The sequence below is a fragment of the Nothobranchius furzeri genome, chromosome 7 (genome assembly GCF_043380555.1).
Source record: "Nothobranchius furzeri strain GRZ-AD chromosome 7, NfurGRZ-RIMD1, whole genome shotgun sequence".
Lineage (NCBI taxonomy): Eukaryota > Metazoa > Chordata > Actinopteri > Cyprinodontiformes > Nothobranchiidae > Nothobranchius > Nothobranchius furzeri.
The window spans coordinates 30,827,296-30,839,493 of NC_091747.1; the positions used below are offsets into that span (position 1 = coordinate 30,827,296).

At 41.8% G+C, this 12,198-nt stretch overlaps 1 protein-coding gene across 5 annotated transcripts in view; it reads left to right on the plus strand.

The window, feature by feature from the left end:
• The window catches only part of mpp7a (MAGUK p55 scaffold protein 7a), an 87,228-nt gene that overhangs the window by 27,293 nt on the left and 47,737 nt on the right, over positions 1–12,198 (plus strand). The window contains exon 1 of one of the 5 annotated variants that reach the window (XM_054751507.2): positions 9,271–11,731. The exons of the other annotated variants lie outside the window; for them this stretch is intronic. The gene's annotated coding sequence lies outside the window, so the exon portion shown is untranslated. Of the gene's footprint in view, positions 1–9,270; positions 11,732–12,198 lie in introns of those variants that run through there. 5 annotated transcript variants of the gene reach the window in all.

Genomic DNA, 12,198 nt, shown 5'->3' on the forward strand with positions numbered 1-12,198 from the left:
TAACCGTGAGGTAAAATCTTCACACCGTGATGACCCTAATGGGAACTACTGTTGTATATAGTGTCTTGTCTTATTTTATTTTTGCATTCTTGGTCACTTTTGTGCTCCTCTGGTATCTGTCTGAGCTGTGGTAATGCACAGATTTTCCCGCTGTGGGATCCATAAAGTCTTACCTTTTCTGTCTCTGAACAAACCAACCAAAGTAAAATAGTCCTCCGTGTTAAAAAAGTCACAAATTTAACTTGCCACAGTAGTGAAAAGAAAAAGAAAAGGCCTCGACACCAACTGTGTTATGCTGTATCTTATTTTGGAACCATCGTTTTGATATAATCTTCAGCGTCCTTCAGTGAGAGCAAATCACGATGCACTCCTCAATTCGTGATCTGAAGTTTAGCCGGATTGAAGATGCCAAACCGAGGTCCTTCTATGCTCCGAAACTGGTGCCGAACGTCATTAAAAGCTGCACGAGCCTGTGCCGTGTTAGTGGTGTGATCAGGCAAGACAAAGATGACTGTATTACACATCCGTACCTGTCGCAGCTCTCTGGCCTTCTGGAGAATCTTGGCATAATCCATGTAATAGTGTAAACAGATAATCATGGCGTGAGGGTGTCCCCGGCAGCAGGTCTGGGGCCCAACGATCGATAAAATCTGTCCACCAGCGGTTCTTTCTGTCTGAAAAACCTCCTTAAGGAGCGTAGACACATTTGCAGCAGACAGAACCAACAATACATATGTTATTACAGCGGGACCCTGATTCCAAGATGTGGGCACGGAACCATGAACAGAGACGACGGGGGTCTACACATTAGATCAGGGGTGTCAAACTCAAACTCACAAGGGGCCGAAATGAAACTCTGGGACGGAGTCGACGGAGTCGAGGGCCAAACTTAATATTTTTTGAAAAAGTGACGGCAAATTTGCACGTTTTCTTTATCAACATATATGCAATTTTGAACCTTTTAGTTTGGAAACAAACTTATTTCTGCATTAACACTGAATGTGGAATAACCAAATTACACACGAGCAAGTCAGTTTTAAATAAAAGGCACCAGTGGTATTCATTACTTGTGGTATATTCAGCATTTTAAAAATCTATTCAGGATTTATGTTTTCTTGTTTATTCATTTTTCTTATTTTTTATTCTCCTTTGTTCTCCTGTAATAAGTGTCATCGCTGCTGTGACATCTAGCTTTCCCCACTGAGGAACAATAAAGGGATTTTCTATTCTATTCATCTATCTGCAGCCTTTCCACTTCCTGTTTACTGTAGGTTAAATCTTTGCTCACGGGCCAACAACAAAATAAAATTAAAGCTGGCGCCGCAAAGCATCATGGGAGTTGTAGTATTTGCGGTAAAATCGGCCAGCGGGCCAGTTTTAATATATTTTTGATATTTATCTCGCGGGCCACATAAAAATGCGCCGCGGGCCGGCCTTGACTCTGACATATGTGCATTAGATCATGCATGGAACTGTGTCATCGGTGAGGAGAGTGCGGGCAGCAGAGGGCGACACAGTCCTCTGCCACCTGCGGATAAACTGAGAAGGAAGTTACTCCGTCATTAGCGGCTAGTTTTGAAGAAGATTGCAGGAGCGATCGAAACTGTCAGCAAAGTAAAAAAAAAAAACCTTTCCTGTGCTTAAAAAAAAGAACTTTAAGCATTTAGAAGAAAACACAGAATGAATATACAAAAGACACTCCAGTAATTCAGACAGTTAAAGGAGCAGTACAGCTACTAAGTAACTTTAACACACCCTCAAACATTCCCTAAACACATCGTTAGTTACAAAGACAAATGTTCCCTAAGGCACAAACGTTTAAAGCACATTCAGCTGTTCGTGAGTCGAACAGGAAATGAAATGACAAAGAAAGGTCTGAGGTGAGCGTGCACACTCGCACCGAGACCGCCCCAATACCCCTTTATGCCACCATTGCCTAATCTTTTATAAAAAAGGACACAACTGCGCCACATCACCGCCACAGTCTGACCACTTATAACAGATCTAAGGGTCTCTGATGGCGCCACGGCGTTGCAGCAAATTGACGGCATTGTTTTGTAAAAACGGCCGCAGATGATGTAACAAAGATTATTTTTAAAGCAGATTCCTCACTTGGATCCATTTTCAAAATACAAACCATTTTTACATTTTTATTATGAATTCACTTGAACTTAGTACATGTAGTGCACACTTGGCGAGTTTTTATCCCTCATGGGGCAAAAAAGTGTGTATACACACCTCTGAGTACATAAAACTATATCTTTGATTTTAAAATGTGGCGTAAACTTCAGTGGAGTAAAATCCACACCGGTCCACACATTAATTTTGCTTACATTGATGCCTGCCAGCATGGCGCCTAAGCTCTGAGATACATGTGATGTCCGGAGCTCTATACCCTTGAAGAAGATGCAAATGCATCCTTTTTCTAAATAGAAGAACTGAAGTATCTCTATTTTGCTGTTGAATCAAAGAAAAGCACAATAGTCCAAAGTTGATGCCAAAGCCGTTTAAATGAGCCACTGCCATCTTTGTTGTTGTGCTCTGTTGCATCATCCCGCCCACCAAACTGATAGATTGCTGTGATTGGCCCATCAGACCGATAGAGTGTTGTGATTGGCAAGGGTCGCTGTAGGGTTGTCACGGTGTGAAAATTTAACCTCATGGTTATTGTGACCAAAATTATCACGGTTTTCAGTATTATCGCTGTATTTTTTAAACGGTGTTGCATATGTTCAGAAAGCATTGATAGTCCTGTTCTACACAAACTGAAATATTTTGAAAAGGTTTAACAGTGTTTATTAAACTTAAAATAACACAAAACCTTAGCAAAAGTGCAACTTTTCACAAGTAAAGGAACAAATAGCTTATTTTTCTGGAACATGTTACAGTAATGCAGGTTTAAATCATACAAATCCAAACATTCAAAACATAAACAATATGTAAACAAATCAAAGAAACACCACTTGTTTTCTCATATACTTGTTTTCTTCATTATCAAAATGAAAATCTAAAACTCCAGTCCACACTTGACTTGAGCACTGTACAAGTCAACCTTAAAAAAATATGTATTTAAAATAAATGGCCACTTTAAACAAATTACTAAAATAACTACTACACTATGTAATCAAATCCAAATGTTCACGTATAAATGGCATTGAATAAGTAAACAAATCAATGACAAGGAACTAATTGTATATTTCTCTTCATCTTCAACAAATAAGGTGCTTCATCCAGCAACCAGCATCATGACTGTATGCATGACCATTTACTTCAGGTTGAAATGCAAAAATGTCAACATATTAACCTTGTCTGGTTTAAGATGTGATCTACGAGAGGAAAGAATGTACCCGCTGGCACTGAATATTCCCTCTGATGGAACACTAATCGCTGGGATACACAAAAGCTTTTTTGCCAGCCTGGCGAGATGCGGCAGCTCTGATGCATGGCCCCTCCACCACACCAGTGGATCATCATCAGCTAGAATGGATGGCAGAGGCATGTAGACTTTGCCTCCCTCCTTCACTTTATGTTCTGGGGCGGCTGGACCTGAACCCTCTTCAGATCGCTGCTGCCTTGTTGAGGTAATCTTTTTTAGTAGCCCAGCAAGGCCTTTCCCTCCTGATGCAGCTGTAGAGTTACTGCTGGTGCTTTGTGGTTCCTGCCTGACTTGTACAGGGGTCAGCTTCAAGGCGTCCTGAACACAGCGGTCAACTACATCATCCACAGGGGCCTCTAAGAAGTTATTCTTGAACCTGGGGTCAATGAAACAAGCCATCTGCATGACATCTTTTGCTTTCTCTGTGAACCGGTTGTTTAGGTCTTCTCTCATTGCCCGTTTCATCTGCTTGGTCAGGGCTGGTTCCTCTTCATTTTCCTCCAGCATCACCAGTGATTTGGTCAAGGACTGGCTTAATGGCTGATAAAGTTACTCGTGTCTCTGAGCAAAGTGCATCTGTAAACTTGCTCAGTGGTTCAAGGAGCTGGCAGACTTGCTCCATGACAATTGTTGGGGTTATTCGGTAGCGAACAATTTGTAAGCTTTAACTTACTTTTGGATTCTTCAATAAATTCTGTAAATATGGGAATATTTACTGATTTATTAATTAATTAAGATATTCTTAGATATACGGGGCACCATTCCCCTTTAACCGGGGAAAAATTGAATCCAAAACTCTTATCAGTCTTTCTTGAAGTTCGTAGAATCCTCAGAGCAGAGACTTCTCTTCGACACAACAAAGCTACTGGAGACGAAAATCTGAATTTTATAACGTTTAATTAACAATTTGTCAAATGAATAAACAGTGGCATAAATGACTAATAACCATGTGATATAATAAAAGGATGTATATTCAAAATAATGTTCAAGGTGTTTTGTGTGTATGTATGTGTGTGTGTGTTTCTAAAATGGAGTCTGTATGCAAGATGGCTGACCCCTTTGTCTGGCTAAAGTGTGAGTGGCAACTTGCACTTTAACTTCCAAGGCACTTAGAATCAGTAGTAACTTAACCTTAAATCACTCAAAACATTTCAAAGGATCATGAAACAACACAAAAGATTAATCACAAGTTAATATCTTTTAGTTTAACCACGTGGCCAAGCAGAAAACATTTAAAGATACCAAACAATGATCAATAAGCAGTTTATTCTTTCAAAATGACCCGACGGACGTGTTTGGGAACGAAAGAGGAAAACACGAAGCTACGTTTTAAGCAATAGCGCGGTTTTATTGCTTATTCTGGACTATAGAGGAAACGGGAGAAGAAAAGGAGAGAGAGAAATGAGTTTTCTGATCACCAGAACAGCAAGGCGTCCCCCGCTGTTTGATTTGACGGTTCTCCATGTTTCTCCGTGTTTCTCCGCAGTTTGGCGTCGTCCGTCGGTTTGATGCTTTCTCCGTTGTTTTGGCCCCACGAGTGTTTCTCCAACGGGCTGGACACAAAGAGAACGAAGTTTCTTTTGGGCTGAGTTTGACAACTTACAGCGTCTCTGAGAGCTGGATGGAGCTCCGCTCGTTCCCAGTCAGGTCCCGATGGAGTTGGTGTGTAGTTTCCAGCAGTTCCGTGGGCTCAACTTGGGCACTTAGAGCTTCCGCGTGCTCAAGGGAGTCGGAGCGTTCGACAAGCGTGTCCTTACCGCCAGGTATCCTGGGCAAAAGAACGAGGTTTCTTTGTCTCTGCTGAAGATTTATGGTCTTAGTTCGCGGGAAAAGCTCCACGGCCTCCCGCACATGCGCAGAACGTGTTTCTGGTATTAGGCGGTGACATCATCCCAATGCTTCCGTGTGCAAAGCATCATGGGAAATGAAGTTTCTTGGCGCTGATGTGATTATTTGCTTTTCAGAGCAATTTAAGCACGGTCATTTTGGAGAAAATCACTGCATAGTAATTTCCTCATGAGGTCAGACCCTCAACACAATTATGTCAGTGTCCTTGGGCATCAGATGCCAAGCTCCTCTTTCTGCAGCCAGTGTAGCACAGACTGCCTGCTGCTGGCTGATAAACCGCTCAAGCATCTTGTATGTCGATCCCCATCGGGTCACAACGTCATGGATGAGAGCCAGCGGTGGCAAGGTGAGGGCAGCTTGCTTTTCTCTCAGTCCTCTTTCTCTTCCAGCTCCGTGAGAAGCCTTGGACAAGATGAGGACAGGTCCTTACCGCTGTTTCAACTCTCTGTATTTTCAGAGCCTTTGAGATGGCCAGGTTCAAATTGTGACCAAAGCATCCAAGCCACATATCTGGAAACTCTTCAAAGGCCTTGGTCATGTTGGTTGCATTATCTGTGGTTATGGAGACCAGATCTGTCTTGTTTATCTCCCACTCCTCCAACATATTTTCAAAAAACTGCAATATTTTGAGCAGAGTGAACTTCTGGAAAAAACTGGGTTTCTAAATAGTGTGATTCCAGTTGCCAGTCTGGGGTGAGATAATGAACTGGAAAGCTGATGTATGGTAGACCACCCCCTCTTTCACTGGTCCAGAGGTCAGTAGTGGCAGCAAAGAATTCACCCTGAGCCAAACTCTTCTTAACGTCAGCTTTGACTGCGTTGTACATTTTTGGGATTTCAGTCTTAGAAAAATAATTGCGTGTAGGCACTTTGTAATGAGGCACGGCAACCTTCATCATCCTCAGAAAGCCAGGTCTCTCGACTATCTGGAAAGGCATCATGTCTTTTGCTATTAAATAGGCGATGGCTGCAGTCAGTTCTTGAGCCTTTTGGGATGCAGGCACATAATCGGTCTGTTTTTGGAGTGCTTGCTCAAGTGTCTGAGTCACTGATGATCCAGTAGCGTTACTCCGTTGCCTCGCTGTCTGTCCCACTGCTCCTCTCTGTAAACAAAAATAAAATGTATAAAAAAATTATCCATGTCATTATTGTTATGAATCATTATCATTATTCAACTATTCACATCAATATACATACGATGAGTTTTCCTATACCTTTTTTTTTTTGTTTTTTTTTTTTTTGCTAAATAAAAAGAAAAGGATTGGCTAAAATGTATTACCTCACAGGGCATTTTAAAGGAAGTTCAAGGCATATTTCCCATTAATTCCAATATTTCATTATAACTATGCGTTGTTGATCACTTCGAGGGTATTAAATGTACTAATTATAGTGCCAGAAGTGTGTTACAATTTCAGACAACTAAAATAAACCTCTACATCAGGAAAATATTGTCCTCAGTTTGTGTCCTTCAAGTTAAATGATATATCATTGCAGATTAGGGAAAATGTCATCAAGCAGTAATCATTATTAAATTCATAATAATGGGGTGAGCAGTGGCGACACACTCATCTGCGCCATGGGAGCCATAATGCATAACATCATTTTAATATGGGGTGTCCGTGACGCTGTTTAAATGCTGGCAGAGGGCGCTGCGGCTGCAGTATATAGTGACATTCTCCCTCAACCAAAAGTCCTCACGTCATGCATTTAAGCTAAAATGCTAATGTTAACTTACCTTGCACTGGCTGTAGAGACGTGGGTGATGGTCACGCAGATGTGACATTGGATTCGAATTGTTGCTGCCTTTTGCAAACACTTGTTTCCTGCACGTTCTGCTAACAGGATAGCCGTCTTCTATTAACTGTCCCTCAGCATTTTTCAGATATCCAAGATATGCCCATACTTCCGATTTAGTCTTCTTTGAGGGCTGATGGATGTCCTGGGCGCTGCCGTCTCCTCCTTCTGCCATTAGTTCAGCTTCAAAGTTTTGGTTGCAAACTAAAAAGTGCGCGGAAACTTCAGCAGAAGCGACGGTGGTTGGTAAGGGTCACCGTGTGTAAACCGTGGCCGCGGTAATCCACTGACGGTTATTTTTATTGTCAACTTTTTTACTGGGGTTTACCGCTACACCGATTACCGTGACAACCCTAGTCTGCTGAGGTTCCCATGGAGTGTGTGGCTAGACCGACCAAAAATCATTTTGCTTCTGTTGCGTTCTGTCTAGATTTCTAGGCTAGCCAAGTTCTGTTTCTAGTGAGAATTGATGTGTGTGTGTGTGTGTGTATGTGTGTGTGTGTGTGTGTGTGTGGGTGTGGGTGTGGGTGTGGGGGTGTGTGTGTGTGTGTGTGTGTGTGTGGGTGGTGGGTTGCATCACTGCTGTGAGATGGACTTTATCCCATCCTTCTTGCTGTCTGGTTGTGTTTCTTCAGGTGAATCTCTGGTAAGGATGTAGGTTACCGGGAGCATTTTTGAAGGACCTCCAGATTGGAGAGGCTAAATATTTATAAAACACTCACATTAGTCACATCTTTTCTTCTTACCCATATCCCCTCCCTACAAGTCCCCCTACCTCCCCCGTTCTTATTTAAATTACAGGATATTTGACTTTCTCATTTCCTGCCTTGATTCAGTGTAACGGGTGATGCTCAGCCCTGTACCCGTGTGAGTTTATGCGTGAGAAAGACTGTGGAATGTGTCAGCAGCGGCTGGTGGCAACAACGGACTCCTCTCCTCTGTAAACGGGTCAGACGGACAGAAAGAGCTGTTGTCTCTGCATGGGAACCAGAGGAGAGAGATGGGACAGGGACAAAGAAATAGAAGTGTTAAAACAAGGAAACAGTTGAGATCACAATGGAGCATGTGCAGCAGATTTAATAAATGGTTGTTTTTGTTATAGCAGCAACATTTGTTTCATCTACTTGGTAAAATGTGCAGCTGCAGTTAGGGCTGCTCGATTATGGCAAAAATAATAATCACGATTGTTGTGACTTAAATGGAGATCTCGATTATTTAAGACGATTTTTCAATTTATGTTGATTTTATTTGTTTTTATTGAGTCATAAAATTGATCAGGGCACAATCAGGACAAAAATAAATAAGAAACAAGATGATCACTAAAAGAACTCCTGATTCCCAGTATAAAAAGACCAATATACTTATAGCTCATAGTCTATGTCCCAATGGCTATAGACCTTGGTTTAACTCATTTAAGTCTAACCAGTACAGACCCAAATACCAATATCTTGCAAATACTGACAGCAAGAATTATACAAATAAACAATTATAACAAATAAATGCAAATAAATTGATGTTCACAAAATGTTGCATAACATTTATTGAGTCATGTCAAGGTGCTGTAGGAGAGTGCACTAGCACCGTGTCCTCAGAGAGATTAGTTATTGTTTATCAGCGTGAGGAACTAATTTCTATCTATTTCTACCTTATTTATAAACTATTTATTTACAAGTCCATCAGTTAATGTAATAATTGTCCCAGCCACAGCTGCACCCCCCCAACCCGGTCTCACAGCAATCAGGGGCAAGCTGCACGTGTTTAGCACGCCCTCACGCACACATTTAGCCGTTTTTAGCGGCTCAGGAGTCCGCAGGTGCGGTGTGTGTGTCACTCACTCTGGTTACTCCAACAGGGAGCCGGCTCTGAGAGCCATTTCTTTAGCGACCCACACATCACTACATCATTCCCTTTCCTAATGTCCTGAAGAACGTCCGGAGCGCAGGCGGAGTGTTTAGCTAACCTGCAGGAAATGTCGACGACAGTTATCCAGAAAGTAGCTAAGGGTTACCAGAGATGTTTCTGAGGTGTTCGCTAGGTACTTTTAAGATTTAAAAAGTCAAGAAGGGGGTCTGAAAAGCTGTTAGAAATAGCGTCAAAGTCGCTAAGTTGGCAACACTGTAGGGAGGAGCGCTTCATTTGCAACTCAGGGCAGCGCAAGTAGGAGGAGCAAATAATCGGCTTGTTTTGTTTGTATAATCTTTCAAAACTCATATCGTAATCGTGATTAAAATTTGATTAATTGAGCAGCCCTAGCTGCAGTCCACGTCTGTGCATTTCCTCATATTTCTGTGTATGCCACTGACCTACATTTGAAAGAACACTCTTTCCTTTTGCCTTGCTTTTGGCACCCCCTAGTGTGAGTTTTAATTCACTGTTGTAAAAACAAAACTCTCCTCCTTGCGGTGCGTTTGTGTTTTAACACCTTAGTCTAGCTGCTAAAATGTCTCATCAGTCTTCATTAGTTTCTACAATCAAACAAATCGGCTGTGTTCACGATCTAAAACATGCTGTATGTCGGCTGTCAGTGCTAGCATGTCGGCTAGCCACTTTATAACTGACTAACAGAGTTCCTGGTAAACAACATGACCAAGATTCCTGAGAGGAGGAATATGACCACAGGGAAAGGCTGTAGCAAGTTGGCAAACCCAAATGCAGATTCAGAGAGGGCGATCACACACCAGTATGTTACTCAGGGGTCTTCAACAATTTTTTTTTTACGGAAAGACTTCGTGAGGGCCAGATGCTCTTTTAAAAAAAAAGGTAAATGGTCTGTATTTGATACAGCGCCGTCTAGAGTCCTGGAACCCCATCCAGCACGTTTTAGTGGTGTCTCTGATTCAACACACTTGATTCACCTGTGCAGCAGCTCATCAGGCTCTGCAGAGGCCTGTTAATCACCTGCTGATTTAAATCAGGTGTGAAACAGTGTTAAAACTAAAAAATGCTGGATACCGGCCCTCCAGACCCGGAATTGAATACTCCTGGTGTACGAGAATACGAGGACCTCTGGTAGAGAAGAAAGCATCAGTGACTGTGTGTTTGCCTGGTAAGAAGAAACGATTATGTGGGTAATGTGGAATAAAGGCTTCTGAAATGATGAGCATCAGCATCTTTACTTAATGCAAATTTTTTGTATGTGAACAACATCACAGCTTCATAACATCTTTTTTTAATACGTTAGTTCTCTATCAAGAGCAACACAGGCAGCAAAGAAGAATGCATTTCCTGAAAGTTCCCTTCAAAATAAAATACTTGCACAAATACTATTTCAGTGCTAACAGGACTGTGCTAACACTCCCGCCCGATGACCAGATGTTCATCAACAATAATTATCATTACATTACAGAAAATAATGAACTTCATCACAATATGCACATTTTTTTTAGAAGGACCTGTAAAGCGCCAAATCACGACTAGTTGTCCCAAGACACTTAACACGGTAAACATTCCAATACAGGTCAGTTCATTAAGCCAATCAGTAACAAGTTTCCTATATAAAGAACCCAGCAGGTTGCAGCGAGTCACTGACTCGTGTCAGAGTCTTTACAGCAATCCTCATACTAAGCAAGCATTTAGCGACAGTGGAGAGGAAAACTCCCTTTTAACAGGAAGAAACCTCCAGAGGTCCTATGGACAAGCCTCCCCTGCTACATGACCATGTGAGGAGATGGGGAGGCTTGGACTGATGATTGGTAATTCTTTTTTTATCCCCTTGTTTCTGTTGTCTCAAGTTTAAGTTCTGTAATGATTTATTCCCTTTTGTATAGACGAGACCGCTAGATACAAGAGTCACGCCTGCAGGACATGTTAGTATCTATTTGAATGTATTTGATATAGCGCCTTCTAGGGTTCTACGAACCCCCAAGGTGCTTTACAACATGGTGTGTGTGCAAGTGTAACTTTACCCATGCACACACACATTCACACACTGGTGGTAATGAGCTACAAAGGGTCTGGCATACTTATTTGGCTTTATTCCACTTTTATCAGCATGTATGAAGGAGATGAGCTTGGACCCATTCATCTGGATTTGTTGTCTGTTTGCAGTTCTCTCGATTATTTGGTTAGCAAGAAATGCACACACCCTTCCACACCAGGCCCGTGGTGATAACCCACTTGGAATTCCCACTAAATAAACGCTGTACGAAAGCAGCAGTTGGACTTATGAGTTGTAGACTTTTCCCCACTTGGGCATTTTTTGGTGGACATATCATGCTATCTAGTGGAAAAATGTTGTCATTACCTCTTTAAAACACATGCCTGGTCTGTTTGGTGTGCTTAATTGTTTTTACTCAGTTTGTTTGCCACTAAATGAGATTCTGGAAATGCATTTTGCTGTTTGTAGAGAGAAAAGGGGCTCTGGAATATTGTGTGATCCTTTTATTGGGCATCATGGCAGTATGGTGTAATCTAAACATGTCACCTCGGCGTAGGGATGGCGACGAGTACAAGTACCACGAAATGGTTTCAATGTTTGTTAAACTAAACTGGATCACTCCGAGTCACTGGAGATTTACTGGCCATCTTTTTGTTTACATGTGAATCACTGCGTGAAGTAAAAGAAGGCGGAGCCCTTAGCCAGGAAACCTATAAAGACAAAAAAAACTTGTGTTTCAGGTCTGTTCAGGTGAGCCAAGAGAGCTGGCGGGTGTGTGTGTGTGAGGGTTTATTTTTGTGTACCTGTTAATCTGATGGTAGCCTTTCTGTAATCCAGTAAGTTTTCCTTGATTTCAGACTCTCATAAGCGTTTGCTTGATTACGCCTTGTTTCTGTATGGTTTAGTTTTTTATTTCAGAGCTGCATCAGGCTTTCTGAGGCTTTGCTGGGTTGTTATCTCTTGTATCTTTCCATGTAGTTAAAATCATTTGTTGAACAGACACAGTTTTTAAAGAGTTCTGCTTTAGTAACTTTATGTGGAGTAGGAATCCAACTACTGATCTCCGAACAGCATGAGTTCTGTGTGCAGTTGTGCGGAATGAGAAGAATCCAACTAGACTGGGGTGGATTTTCTCCAATGTTCTCTTTAGTGTTTGTATGTGTGTGTGTGTGTGTGTGTGTGTGTGTGTAGTATCGCTGGCCAGAACAGCTCCATGTTTACACCAGTTACATTAACAGCAGGATTAAATGGAAACACTGCATGTTCAGGTGTTGAGTGTGTCCATCAATAAAATAAATTCCCA